This window comes from Hypanus sabinus, unplaced genomic scaffold (genome assembly GCF_030144855.1).
Source record: "Hypanus sabinus isolate sHypSab1 unplaced genomic scaffold, sHypSab1.hap1 scaffold_1327, whole genome shotgun sequence".
Taxonomy (NCBI): domain Eukaryota; kingdom Metazoa; phylum Chordata; class Chondrichthyes; order Myliobatiformes; family Dasyatidae; genus Hypanus; species Hypanus sabinus.
This window is the reverse complement of record NW_026779397.1, coordinates 53133-67300: the sequence shown is the minus strand read 5'-3', so window position 1 is coordinate 67300 and position 14168 is coordinate 53133. Positions and strand designations below refer to the sequence as shown.

The window sequence follows — 14168 nt, the reverse complement described above, 5'->3', positions numbered from 1 at the left end:
CACTCTTCCCCATCCCGATTATTCCTGTTGGATTTCTCTTAGCCATTACCCTTCCTCTAGTCAGATTTCTCTTCCACACACCCGTTCCTGCTGTGGGATCTCTCTTCCCTATCCACTTCCTCCTGTGGGATCTCTCTTCCCAACCCCTTCCTCCTGTGGGATCTCTCTTCCCGATCCCCTTCCTGTGGGATCTCTCTTCCCGATCCCCTTCCTCCTGTGGGATCACTCTTCCCGATCCCCTTCCTCCTGTGGGATCTCTCTTCCCGATCCCCTTCCTCCTGTGGGATCTCTCTTCCTGATTCAGCTTCATACTGCGGGATCTCTCTTCCCAACCCTTTCCTCCTGAGGGATCTCTTTTCGCGATCTCCTTCCTCCTGTGGGATATCTCTTCCCCTTTCTCCTTCTGCCTGTGGGATCTCTCATCCCCATCTCTTTCGTCCTGTGGAATCTCTCTTTCCCATCCCCCTACCTCCAGTGGCATCTCTCTTTCCCATTCTCCTTCCTCTTGTGGGATCCCTCTTCCCCATCCCCTTCTTCCAGCCGGAAATTTCTTCCCCATCCCACTTCCTCCTGTTGGATCACTTTCCACATCACCCGTCCTCCTATAGGATCTCTCTTTCCCATCCCCCTTCCTCCTGTGTGATATCCCTTCCCGATCGCTTTCCTCCTGTGGTATCTCTCTTCCCCATCCCCTTCCTCCTGTCGGATCACTTTCCTCATCCCCCTTACTGTGGGATCTCTCTTCCCCATTCCCATTCTCCTGTGGGATCTCTCATCCCCATCACTCTTCTTCATGAGGGATCTCTCTTCCCCATCCCCTTTTTCCTGTTGGATCTCGATAACCCATCCCCTGCCTCCTGTGGGATCTCCCTTCCCCATCCCCCTTCCTCATGTGGGATCTCCTTCACACATCCCCCTTCCTCCTGTGGGATCTCCCTTTCCCCATTCCCATCCTCCTGTGGGATCTCTCATCCCCATCACTCTTCTTCATGAGGGATCTCTCTTCCCCATCCCCTTTCTCCTGTTGGATCTCGATAACCCATCCCCTGCCTCCTGTGGGATCTCCCTTCCCCATCCCCCTTGCTCGTGTGGGATCTCCTTTACCCATCCCCCGTCCTCCTGTGGGATCTCTCTTCCATTCCCCTTCCTCTTGTGGGATCTCTCTTCCCAATCCCCTTCCTCCTGTCGGATCACTTTCCCCATTCCCATTCTCCTGTAGAATCTCTCATCCCCATCACTCTTCTTCATGAGGAATCTCTCTTCCCCATCCCCTTTCTCCTCTTGGATCTCGATAACCCATCGCCTTCCTCCTGTGGGATCTATCTTCCCCATCCCCCTTCCTCGTGTGGGATCTCCTTTACCCATCCCCCTTCCTCCTGTGGGATCTCCTTTACCCATCCCTCTTCCTCCTGTGGGATCTCTCTTCCCAATCCCCCGTCCTCCTGTGCGATCTCTCTTCCAATTCCGCTTACTCCTGTGGGATCTCTATTCCCCATCCCCTTCCTCGTGTAGGATATCTCTTCCCATCCCACTTCCTCCTGTGGGATCTCACTTCCCCATTCCCATCCTCCTGTGGGATCCCTCATCCCCATTGCTCTTCTTCATGAGGGATCTCTCTTCCCCATCCCATTTCTCCTCTTGGATCTCGATAACCCATCCCCTTCCTCCTGTGGGATTTCACCTCCCCCATCCCCCTTCCTCGTGTGGAACCTCCTTCACCCATCCCCTTCCTTCTGTGGGATCTCTCTTCCCCATTCCACTTCCTCCTGAAGGAATTCTTTTCTGAATCCCCCTTCCTCTTGTGGGATCACTCTTCCCCATTCCAGTTCCTCCTGAAGGAATTCTTTTCCGAATCCCCCTTCCTCCTTTGGGATCTCTCTTCCCCATCCCTCTTCCTCCCGTTGGATCTCCCTTCACCATCCGCCTTCCTCCCTGTGGGGTCACTCCTTCCCATCCCCTTTCTCCCGTAGGATCTCTCTTTTCTATCCCCCCTTCAAACTGTGGGAACTCTGTTCCCCATCCCCCTTCCTCCTGTGGGATCTCTCTTCCCCATCCCCCTTCCTCCTGTGGGAACTCTGTTCCCCATCCCCCTTCCTCCTATAGGATCTCTCTTCCCCATCACTCTTCCTCCTGTTGTATCTCTCCTTCCCATTCTGATTCCTCCCGTAGGATCACTCTTTCCTATCCCCCTTCCTCGAGTGTGATCTCTCTTCCCCAAACCCCCAACACGCATGGGAGCTCCTCCCCATCCTTCCTGCTGTGAGATAGGTCTTCCCCATCCCACTTCCTCCTGTGGGATCTCTCTTCCCCATAACCCCAAGCGCTGTGGGATCTCTTTTCCCCATCCCCCTTCCTCCTGTGGGATATCTCTTCCACATCCCCCTTCTTCCTGTGGTATCTCTCTTCCCCATCCCCCTTCCTCCTGTGGGATACCTCTTCCCCATCCCCCTTTTTCCTGTGGGATATCTCTTCCCCATCCGCCTTCCTCCTATAGGATCTCTCTTCCCCATCCCTGTTCCTGCTGTTGCATCTCACTTCACCATCCACCTTCCTCCTGTGGGATCTCACTTCCCCATTCACCTTCTTCCTGAGGGATCTCTTTTCGCGATCTCCTTCCTCCTGTGGGATATCTCTTCCTCTTTCTCCTTCTGCCTGTGGGATCTCTCATCCCCATCTCTTTCGTCCTGTGGGATCTCTCTTTCCCATCCCCCTACCTCCAGTGGCATCTCTCTTTCCCATTCTCCTTCCTCTTGTGGGATCTCTCGTCCGCATCTCACTTCCTTCTGTGGGAATTCTCTTCCGGATCCCCTTCCTCCTGTGGTACCTCTCTTTCCCATCCCCCTACCTCCTGTTGGATCTCTCCTCCTGATTCTGCTTCCTACTGTGGGATCCATATTCCCCATCCACTTCCTCCTGCCGGAAATTTCTTCCCCATCCCCCGTCCTCCTGTGCGATCTCTCTTACACATCCCCCATCCTCCTGCGGGATCTCTGTTCCCCATCCCCCTTCCTCCTATGGGATATCTCTTCCCTATCCCTGTACTCCTGTGATATCTTTCTTCCGCATCCCCTTCCTCCGGTCGGATCACTTTCCCCATCACCCTTCCTCCTATAGGATCTCTATTTCCCATCCCCTTTCCTCCTGTTGTATCTCTCTTCACTATTCCACTTCCTCCTGAAGGAATTCTTTTCCGAATCCCCCTTCCTCCTGTGGGATATCTCTTCCCCATCCCCCTTCCTCGTGCTGGATCTCCTTTACCCATCCCTCCCAAGCGATCATTTTCCCCATCCCCCTTCCTCCTATAGGATCTCTCTTCCCCATCCCTCTTCCTCCTGTGGGATATCTCTTCCCCTTTCTCCTTCTGCCTGTGGGATCTCTCATTCCCATCTCTTTCGTCCTGTGGAATCTCTCTTTCCCATCCCCCTACCTCCAGTGGCATCTCTCTTTCCCATTCTCCTTCCTCTTGTGGGATCTCTCGTCCGCATCTCACTTCCTTCTGTGGGAATTCTCTTCCGGATCCCCTTCCTCCTGTGGTACCTCTCTTTCCCATCCCCCTACCTCCTGTTGGATCTCTCCTCCTGATTCTGCTTCCTACTGTGGGATCCATATTCCCCATCCACTTCCTCCTGCCGGAAATTTCTTCCCCATCCCCCGTCCTCCTGTGCGATCTCTCTTACACATCCCCCATCCTCCTGCGGGATCTCTGTTCCCCATCCCCCTTCCTCCTATGGGATATCTCTTCCCTATCCCTGTACTCCTGTGGTATCTTTCTTCCGCATCCCCTTCCTCCGGTCGGATCTCTATTTCCCATCCCCCTTCCTCCTGTGTGATCTCTCTTCCCGATCCCTTTCCTCCTGTGTTATCTCTCTTCACTATTCCACTTCCTCCTGAAGGAATTCTTTTCCGAATCCCCCTTCTTCCTGTGGGATATCTCTTCCCCATCCCCCTTCCTCGTGCTGGATCTCCTTTACCCATCCCCCTTCCTCCCAAGCGATCATTTTCCCCATCCCCCTTCCTCCTATAGGATCTCTCTTCCCCATCACTCTTCCCCCTGTTGTATCTCTCCTTCCCATTCCCATTCCTCCCGTAGGATCACTTTTTCCTATCTCCCTTCCTCGTGTGGAACCTCCTTTACCAATCCCCCTTCCTCCTGATGGATCTCTCTTCCCCATTCCCCTTCCTCGTGTGGGATCTCCTTTACCCACCCCCTTCCTTCTGTGGGATCTCTCTTCCCCATTCCCCTTCCTCGTGTGGGATCTCCTTTACCCACCCCCCTTCCTTCTGTGGGATCTCTCTTCCCCATCCCTCTTCCTCCTGTTGTATCTCCCTTCACCATACGCCTTCCTCCTGTGGAAACTCTCCTTCCCATTCCCTTTATCCCGTAGGATCTCTCTTTTCTATCCCCCGACGACATGTGGGAACTCTGTTCCCCATCCCTCTTCCTCCTGTGGGAACTGTCTTCCCCATCCCCCTTCCTTCTGTGGGATTTCTCTTGCCCAGCCCCTTCCTCCTGTGGGATCTCTCCTTCCCATTCCCTTTCTCCCGTAGGATCTCTCTCATCTATCCCCCGTCCTCCTGTGGGATCTCTCTTCCCCATTCCCCTTCCTACTGAAGGAATTCTTTTCCCCATCCCCCTTCCTCCTGTGGGATCTCCCTTACTCGTGTGTGAACTCTCTTCCGGATCCCTTTCCTCCTGTGGTATCTCTCTTCCCCATCCCCTTCCTCCTGTCGGATCTCTTTCCTCATCCCCCTTACTGTGGGATCTCTCATCCCCATCACTCTTCTTCATGAGGGATCTCTCTTCCCCATCCCCTTCCTCCTCTTGGATCTCGATAACCCATCAACTTCCTCCTGTGGGATCTCTCTTCCCCATCCCTCTTCCTCCTGTTGGATCACCATCCGCCTTCCTCCTGTGGGGGTCACTCCTTCCCATCCCCTTTCTCCCGTAGGATCTCTCTTTTCTATGCCCCTTCGACGTGTGGGAACTCTGTTCCCCATCCCACTTCCTCCTGTGGGAACTGTCTTCCCCATCCCCCTTCCTTCTGTGGGATCTCTCTTCCCCATCCCCTTCATCCTGTGGGATATCTCTTCCCCATCCCCCTTCCTCGTGTAGGATCTCCTTGACCCATCCCCCTTCCTCCCAAGCGATCATTTTCCCAATCCCCCTTCCTCCTATAGGATCTCTCTTCCCCATCACTCTTCCTCCTGTTGGATCTCCCTTCACCATCCGCCTTCCTCCTGTGGGAACTCTCCTTCCCATTCCCTTTCTCCCATTGGATCTCTCTTTTCTATCCCCCTTCGACCTGAGGGAACTCTGTTCCCCATCCCACTTCTCCCTGCGTGATCTCATTTCCTCATCCCCTTCCTTGTGTGCGCTCTCTCTTCCCATCCTCTTCCACCTGTGGGATCTCCCTTACCCATCTGCCTTCCTCCAGTGGGATCTCTCCTTCCCATTCCCCTTCCTCCCCTAGCATCGCTCTTTCCTTCCCTCATTCCTCCTGTGGTATCTTTCTTCCCCATACCCCCAACTGCTGTGGGACCTCTTTTCCCCATCGCACTTCTTCCTGCAGGATCTCATTACCTCATCCCCTACTTCCTGTGGGGTGTTTCTTACCCATACCCCTTCCTGCTGTGGGAGCTGTCTTCCCAGTCCCCCTTCCTCCAGTGGGATCTCTCTTCCTGATTCAGCTTCCTACTCCAGGTACTGTCTTCTATATGCACATCCTGCTCTGGGACATCTCTTCCCCATCCCTCTTCCTCCTGTGGGATCTCTCTTCCCTATCCCCATTCCTCCTGTGGGATCATTTTCACCAGCCCCTTTCCTTCTGTGGGATCTCTCTTTCCCATTCTCCTTCTGTAGGATTTCTCTTTCCCATCCCCCTACCTCCATTGGGATCTCTCTTTCCCATTCTCCTTCCTCTTGTGGGATCTCACTTCCCCATCTCCCATCCTTCTGTAGGAGTTATCTTCCGGATCCCCTCCCCCCTGTGGTTTCTCTCTTTCCCATCCCTCTACCTCCTGTTGAATCTCTCATCCTCATTCTGCTTCCTTCTGCAGGATCACTCTTCCCCATCCACTTCCCCCTGCCGGAGATTTTTTCCCCATCCCACTTACTCCTGAGGGATCTCTCTTCCGCATCCATCTTCCACCTGTGGGTTGTCTCTTCCCCATTCCCCTTCCTCCAGTGGGACAATAGACAACAGACAATAGGTGCAGAAGTAGACCATTCGGCCCTGCGAGCCTGCACCGCCATTTTGAGATCATGGCTGAGCATCTACTATCAATAGCCGGTTTCTGCCTTGTTCCCGTATTCCTTGATTCCCCTATCCATAAGATACCTATCTAGCTCCTTCTTGAAAGCATCCAGAGAATTGGCCTCCACTACCTTCCGAGGCAGTGCATTCCAGACCCCCACAACTCTCTGGGAGAAGTTTTTCCTTAACTCTGTCCTAAATGACGTACCCCTTATTCTCAAACCATGCCTTCTGGAACTGGACTCTCCCAACATCAGGAAAATATTTCCTGGCTCTATCTTGTCCAATCAGATCCCCTCTCAATCTCCTTAATTCCAGTGTGTACAAGCCCAGTCTCTCTAATCTCTCTGCTTAAGACAGTCCAGACATCCCAGGAATTAACCTCATGAATCTACGCTGCACTTCCTCTACAGCCAGGATGACCTTCCTTAACCCTGGAGACCAAAACTGTACACTGTATTCCAGGTGTGGTCTCACCAGGGCTCTGTACAAATGCAAGAGGATTTCCCTGCTCTTGTACTCAATTCCCTTTGTAATAAAGGCCAACATTCCATTAGCCTTCTTCACTGCCTGTTGCACTTGCTCATTCACCTTCAATGACCGATGAACATGGACTCCTAGATTTTGTATTTCTGCCGTACCTAACTCTGCACCGTTCAGATAATAATCTGCCTTCCTGTTCTTACTCCCAAAGTGGATAACCTCACACTTATTCACATTAAACGTCATCTGCCAAGTATCTGCCCACTCACCCAGCCTATCCAAGTCACCCTGAATTCTCCTAACATCCTCATCACATGTCACACTGCCACCCAGCTTAGTATCATCAGCAAATTTGCTGATGTTATTCTCAATGCCTTCATCTAAATAGTTGATGTAAATTATAAACAGCTGTGGTCCCAATACCGAGACCTGTGGCACCCCACTAGTCACCACCTGCCATTCTGAGAAACACCCATTCACTGTTACCCTTTGCTTTCTATCTGCCAACTAGTTTTCTATCCATGTCAATGTCTTCCCCCCGATGCCCTGAGCTTTGATTTTACCCGCCAATCACCTATGTGGGACCTTATCAAATGCCTTCTGAAAATCGAGGTACATGACCTCCACTGGATCTCACCCGTCTAACTTCCTGGTTATATCCTCGAAAAACTCAAACAGATCAGTTGGGAAATTTACCCTTGGTAAATCCATGCTGGCTCGGCCCAATCCTATCACTGCTACCTAGATATGCCACTATTTCATCTTTAATAATGGACTCTAGCATCTTCCTCATTACTGATGTCAGGCTGACAGGTCGATAGTTCTCTGTTTTCTCCCTTTCTCCTTTCTTAAAAAGTGGGATAACATTAGCCATTCTCCAATCCTCAGGAACGGATCCTGAAGCTAAGGAACATTGGAAAATGATTACCAATGCATCCGCAATTTCCAGGGCCACCTCCTTTAGTACCCTAGGATACAAACCATCTGGACCTGGGGATTTGTCAGCCTTCAGTCCCATCAGTCTTCTCGTCACCGTTTCCATCCTAATGTCAATCTGTTTCATTTCCTCTGTTACCCTATGTCCTTGGCCCATCCATACATCTGGGAGATTGCTTGTGTCTTCCTTAGTGAAAACAGAACTAAAGTACTCATTAAATTCTTCTGCCATTTCTCTGTTTCCCATAACAATTTCACCCAATTCATTCTTCAAGGGCCCAACATTGTTCTTAACTGTCTTCTTTCTCTTCACATACGTAAAAAAGCTTTTGCTATCTTCCTTTATATTCCTGGCTAGCTTGCATCCGTACCTCATTTTTTCTCCCCGTGTTGCCTATTTAGTTGAGTTCTGTTGTTCCTTAAAAACTTTCCAATCATCTGTCCTCCCACTCACCTTAGATCTGACATACTTCGTTTTTTTAATGCTATGCAATCTCAGACTTCCTTTGTCAACCACTGTGGCCCCTTTTCCCCCTTTGAATCCTTCCTTCTCTGGGGATGAACTGATTTTGCACCTTGTGCATTATTCCCAAGAATACCTGTCATTGCTGTTCCACGGTCTTTTCTGCTGGGATATCCATCCAGTCAACTTTGGCCAGCTCCTCCCTCATGGCTCCATAGTTTCCCCTGTTCAACTGCAACACTGACACCTCCGAGCTGACCTTATCCTTCTCAAACTGCAGATAAAAACAGATCATGTTATGGTCACTACCTCCTAATGGCTCCTTTACTTCAAGATCGATTATCAAATCCTGTTCATTACACAAGACTAAATCCAGAATAGCCTTGTCCCTGGTCGGCTCTCGTACAAGCTGTTCCAAGAATGCAACCTGTACCCACACTACAAACTCCATATCCTGGGGTCCAGCACCAAACTGTTTCTCCCAGTTCAACTGCATGTTGAAATTCCCAATCCCCCTACCTCCTGTGGGATCTCTTTTTCCCCATCCATTTGCTCCTGTGGGATCTCATTTTCCCCATCCATTTGCTCCTGTGGGATCTCACCTTCCCATTCCCTTCCTCCTGTCGGATCTCTCTTCCCCATCCCCTTCCTCCTGAAGGATCTCTCTTCCCCATCCCCTTCCTCTTGTCGGATGTCTCTTCCCCATCCCCTTCCTGCAGTGGGATCTCTTTTCCCCATCCCCCTTCCTCCTGTGGGATCTCTCTTCCCCATCCCACTTCACGATGTGGTATCTCTCCTGCCCAGCCACGTTCCTCATTTGGGATCTCTCTTCCCTTTTCTCCTTCCTCCTGTGGGTTGTCTCTTCCCCTTCCTCTTCCTCCTGTGGGAACTCTCTTCCCCTTCCTCTTCCTCCTGTGGGATCTCTCTTCCCCTTCCTCTTCCTCCTGTGGGATCTCCCCTTTCCCCTTCCTCCCGTAGGATCTCTCTTTCCTATCCCCATTCCTCATGTGGGAACTCTCTTCCCCACACCCGCAACTGCTGTGGGATCTCTCTCCCCATTCCCCTTCCTCCTGTGGGATCTCTCTTCCTCATCCCCCATCCTGTGGGATATCTCTTCCCATTTCCCCTTCCTCCTGTGGGATCTCTCTTCCCCATCACCCTTCCTCCTGTGGGATCTCTCTTCCCCATCCGCCTTCTTCCTGTGGGATCTCTCTTCCCCATCCCCCTTCCTCCTGCGGGAACTCTCTTCCCCATCCCCCTTCCTCCTGTTGGATCTCTCTTCCCCATCCCTCTTCCTCCCGTTGAATCTCCCTTCACCATCTGCCTTTCTCCTGTGGGATCTCTCCTTCCTATTCCCTTTCTCCTGTAGGATCTCTCTCTTCTATCCCCCTTCCTCCTGTTGGATCTCTCCCCATTCCCCTTCCTCCTGTGGGATCTCTCTTCCTCATCCCCCATCCTGTGGGATATCTCTTCCCCATTCCCCTTCCTGCTGTGGGATCTCTCTTCCCCATCACCCTTCCTCGTGTAGGATCTCCTTTGCCCATCCCTCTTCCTCCCAAGCGATCATTTTCCCCATCCCCCTTCCTCCTACAGGATCTCTCTTCCGCATCCCTCTTCCTCGTGTAGGATCTCTCTTCCCATTGCCCTTCCTCCTGTGGGATCTCTCTTCCCCATCTCCCTTCCTCCTGTAGGAATTCTTTTCCCCATCCCCCTTCCTCCTGTGGGATCTCTCTTCCCCATCTCCCTTCCTCCTGTAGGAATTCTTTTCCCCATCCCCCTTCCTCCTGTGGGATCTCTCTTCCCCATCTCCCTTCCTCCTGTAGGAATTCTTTTCCCCATCCCCCTTCCTCCTGTGGGATCTCTCTTTCCCATTCTCCTTCTGTAGGATCTCTCTTTCCCATCCTCCTACCTCCAGTGGGATCTCTCTTCCCCATCTCCCTTCCTTCTGTGGGAATTCTCTTCCGGATCCCCTTCCTCCTGTGGTATCTCTCTTTCCCATCCCCCTACCTCCTGTTGGATCTCTCTTCCTGATTCTGCTTCTTCCTGTGGGATCACTCTTCCCCATCCATTTCCTCCAGCCGGAAATTTCTTCCCCGTCCCACTTACTCCTGAGGGATCTCTCTTCCCCATTCCCCTGTCTCCAGTGGGATCTTTCTTTCCCATTCTCCTTCCTCTTGTGGGATCTCTCTTCCCCATCTCCCTTCCTTCTATGGGAATTGTCTTCCAGATCCCCTTCCTCCTGTGGTATCTCGTTCCCATCCCCCTACCTCCTGTTGGATCTCTCTTCCTGATTCTGCTTCCTCCAGTGGGATCACTCTTCCCCATCCCCTTCTTCCAGCCGGAAATTTCATCCCATTCCCACTTACTCCTGTGGGATCTCTCTTCCCCATTCCCATCCGCCTGTGGGATCTCTCATCCCCATCACTCTTCTTCATGAGGGATCTCTCTTCCCCATCCCCTTTCTCCTCTTGGATCTCGATAACCCATCCCCTTCCTCCTGTGGGATTTCGCCTCCCCATCCCCCTTCCTCGTGTGGGATCTCCTTTACCCGTCCCCCTTCCTCCTGTGGGATCTCTCTTCCCCATCCCCCATCCTCCTGTGGGATCTCTCTTCCCATTCCCCATCCTCCTGTGGGATCTCTCTTCCCCGTCCCCCTTCCTCCTGTTGGATCTCTCTTCCCCATTCCCCTTCCTCCTGAACGAATTCATTTCCCCATCCCCCTTCCTCCTTTGGGATCTCTCTTCCCCATCCCTCTTCCTCCCGTTGAATCTCCCTTCACCATCCGCCTTCCTCCTGTGGGATCTCTCCTGCCCATTCCCTTTCTCCCATAGGATCTCTCTCTTGTATCCCCCGTCCTCCTGTGGGATCTCTCTCCCCATCCCCCTTCCTCGTGTAGGATCTCTCTTCCCATTGCCCTTCCTCGTGTAGGATCTCTCTTCCCCATCCCCCTTCCTCCTGTGGGATCTCTCTTCCCCATCCCCCTTCCTCCTGTGGGATCTCACTTCCCCATCCCCCTTCCTCCGGTGTGATCTCTCTTCCGGATCCCTTTCCTCCTGTGGTATCTCTCTTCCCATCCCCTTCCTCCTGTCGGATCTCTTTCCTCATCCCACTTACTGTGGGATCTCTCATCCCTATCACTCTTCTTCATGAGGGATCTCTCATCCCCATCCCCTTTCTCCTCTTGGATCTCGATAACCCATCCCCTTCCTCCTGTGGGATCTCTCCCCCATCCCCCTTCCTCGTGTAGGATCTCTCTTCCCATTGCCCTTCCTCCTGTGGGATCTCTCTTCCCCATCTCCCTTCCTCCTGTAGGAATTCTTTTCCCCATCCCCCTTCCTCCTGTGGGATCTCTCTTCACCATCCGCCTTCCTCCTGTGGCGTCACTCCTTCCATCCCCTTTCTCCCATAGGATCTCTCTTTTCTATCCCCCTTCAACCTGTGGGAACGCTGTTCCCCATCCCCCATCTTCCTGTGGGAACTCTCTTCCCCATCCCCCTTCCTCGTGTAGGATCTCCTTTGCCCATCCCTCTTCCTCCCAAGCGATCATTTTCCCCATCCCCCTTCCTCCTATAGGATCTCTCTTCCGCATCCCTCTTCCTCCTGTTGGATCTCTCTTCCCCATTCCCCTTCCTCCTGAAGGAATTCTTTTCCCCATCCCCCTTCCTCCTGTGGGATCCCACTTCCCCATCCCCCTTCCTCCTGTGTGATCTCTCTTCCGGATCCCTTTCCTCCTGTGGTATCTCTCTTCCCATCCCCTTCCTCCTGTCGGATCTCTTTCCTCATCCCACTTACTGTGGGATCTCTCATCCCTATCACTTCTTCATGAGGGATCTCTCATCCCCATCCCCTTTCACCTCTTGGATCTCGATAACCCATCCCCTTCCTCCTGTGGGATCTCTCCCCCATCCCCCTTCCTCGTGTAGGATCTCTCTTCCCATTGCCCTTCCTCCTGTGGGATCTCTCTTCCCCATCTCCGTTCCTCCTGTAGGAATTATTTTCCCCATCCCCCTTCCACCTGTGATACCTCTCTTTCCCATCCCCCTACCTCCTGTTGGATCTCTCTTCCTGATTCTGCTTCCTACTGTGGGATCCATAATCCCCATCCCCTTCCTCCTGTCGGATCATTTTCCTCATCACCCTTACTGTGGGATCTCTCATCCCCATCACTCTTCTTCATGAGGGATCTCTCTTCCCCATCCCCATCCTCCTGTGGGATTTCACCTCCCCATCCCCCTTCCTCCTGTGGGATTTCACCTCCCCATCCCCCTTCCTCGTGTGGGATCTCCTTTACCCATCCCCCTTCCTCCAGTGGGATTTCTCTTCCCCATCCCCCATCCTCCTTGGGGATCTCTCTTCCCATTCCCCTTCCTCCAGTGGGATCTCTCTTCCCCATCCCCCATCCTCCTTGGGGATCTCTCTTCCCATTCCCCTTCCTCCTGTGGGATCTCTCTTCCCCATCCCCCTTCCTCCTGCGGGAACTCTCTTCCCCATCCCCCTTCCTCCTGTTGGATCTCTCTTCCCCATCCCTCTTCCTCCCGTTGAATCTCCCTTCACCATCTGCCTTTCTCCTGTGGGATCTCTCCTTCCTATTCCCTTTCTCCTGTAGGATCTCTCTCTTCTATCCCCCTTCCTCCTGTGGGATCTCTCTCCCCATTCCCCTTCCTCCTGTGGGATCTCTCTTCCTCATCCACCATCCTGTGGGATATCTCTTCCCCATTCCCCTTCCTCCTGTGGGATCTCTCTTCCCCATCACCCTTCCTCCTGTGGGATCTCTCTTCCCCATCCGCCTTCATCCTGTGGGATATCTCTTCCCCATCCCCCTTCCTCGTGTAGGATCTCCTTTGCCCATCCCTCTTCCTCCCAAGCGATCATTTTCCCCATCCCCCTTCCTCCTATAGGATCTCTCTTCCGCATCCCTCTTCCTCCTGTTGGATCTCTCTTCCCCATTCCCCTTCTTCCTGAAGGAATTCTTTTCCCCATCCCCCTTCCTCCTGTGGGATCTCTCTTCCCCATCCCCCTTCCTCCTGTGGGATCCCACTTCCCCATCCCCCTTCCTCCTGTGTGATCTCTCTTCCGGATCCCTTTCCTCCTGTGGTATCTCTCTTCCCATCCCCTTCCTCCTGTGGGATCTCTCTTCCTCATCCCCCATCCTGTGGGATATCTCTTCCCCATTCCCCTTCCTCCTGTGGGATCTCTCTTCCCCATCACCCTTCCTCCTGTGGGATCTCTCTTCCCCATCCGCCTTCTTCCTGTGGGATATCTCTTCCCCATCCCCCTTCCTCGTGTAGGTTCTCCTTTGCCCATCCCTCTTCCTCCCAAGCGATCATTTTCCCCATCCCCCTTCCTCCTATAGGATCTCTCTTCCGCATCCCTCTTCCTCCTGTTGGATCTCTCTTCCCCATTCCCCTTCCTCCTGAAGGAATTCTTTTCCCCATCCCCCTTCCTCCTGTGGGATCTCTCTTCCCCATCCCCCTTCCTCCTGTGGGATCCCACTTCCCCATCCCCCTTCCTCCTGTGTGATCTCTCTTCCGGATCCCTTTCCTCCTGTGGTATCTCTCTTCCCATCCCCTTCCTCCTGTCGGATCTCTTTCCTCATCCCACTTACTCTGGGATCTCTCATCCCTATCACTTCTTCATGAGGGATCTCTCATCCCCATCCCCTTTCTCCTCTTGGATCTCGATAACCCATCCCCTTCCTCCTGTGGGATCTCTCCCCCATCCCCCTTCCTCGTGTAGGATCTCTCTTCCCATTGCCCTTCCTCCTGTGGGATCTCTCTTCCCCATCTCCCTTCCTCCTGTAGGAATTCTTTTCCCCATCCCCCTTCCTCCTGTGGGATCCCACTTCCCCATCCCCCTTCCTCCTGTGTGATCTCTCTTCCGGATCCCTTTCCTCCTGTGGTATCTCTCTTCCCATCCCCTTCCTCCTGTCGGATCTCTTTCCTCATCCCACTTACTGTGGGATCTCTCATCCCTATCACTTCTTCATGAGGGATCTCTCATCCCCATCCCCTTTCTCCTCTTGGATCTCGATA

At 52.8% G+C, this 14168-nt stretch overlaps 1 protein-coding gene across 6 annotated transcripts in view; it reads left to right on the top strand.

The window, feature by feature from the left end:
* Positions 1-14168, top strand: part of LOC132386828 (NACHT, LRR and PYD domains-containing protein 12-like) — a 74888-nt gene that overhangs the window by 39962 nt on the left and 20758 nt on the right. The window lies entirely within an intron of this gene.